Source organism: Micropterus salmoides, unplaced genomic scaffold (genome assembly GCF_014851395.1).
Source record: "Micropterus salmoides isolate LMB-PRFRI ecotype aquatic unplaced genomic scaffold, ASM1485139v1 Ms_hic_scaffold_8, whole genome shotgun sequence".
NCBI classification, from domain to species: Eukaryota; Metazoa; Chordata; class Actinopteri; order Centrarchiformes; family Centrarchidae; genus Micropterus; species Micropterus salmoides.
In genome coordinates, this window is record NW_024044570.1 from 30,651,563 (window position 1) to 30,652,062 (window position 500).

A 500-nucleotide genomic window follows, 5' to 3' on the forward strand; every position below is an offset into this window, starting at 1 on the left:
AGGAGAGTGATGTTGTGGGGGTGGAGCTGGACTCTATGTCGGTGGTGTCAGAGAGGAGGATGCTGTCCAAACTACATGTCATCTTGGACAATGTCTCACACCCACTCAAACACAAATCTGTGGCCATTAAGTTCTATAACTCCTCCCTCAAAGTGTCTGAGACACAGACCCTTAGTTAGTTATTAAACTGGACCTTATCTGTTTCATGCAATATTATCTTTTCTTTTAATAATGTAAAAATTGTGCATATCCAGGGTACAGTGGTGCAGTGGTTAGCACTGTCGTCTCACAGCAAGAAGGTCGTAGGTTCAAACCCAGGCCCCAGCGTGGCGTTTGCATGTTCTCCCGGTGTCTATGTGGTATGTATCTCTCCAGGTGCTCTGGCTTCCTCCCACTGTCCAAAGCCATGCTGACTAGGTTACTTTGTGACCCTAAATTGTCCTTAGGTGTGAGCGTGTACCCCACCTATTGCCCAATGTCAGCTGGGATTAGCTCAAGTC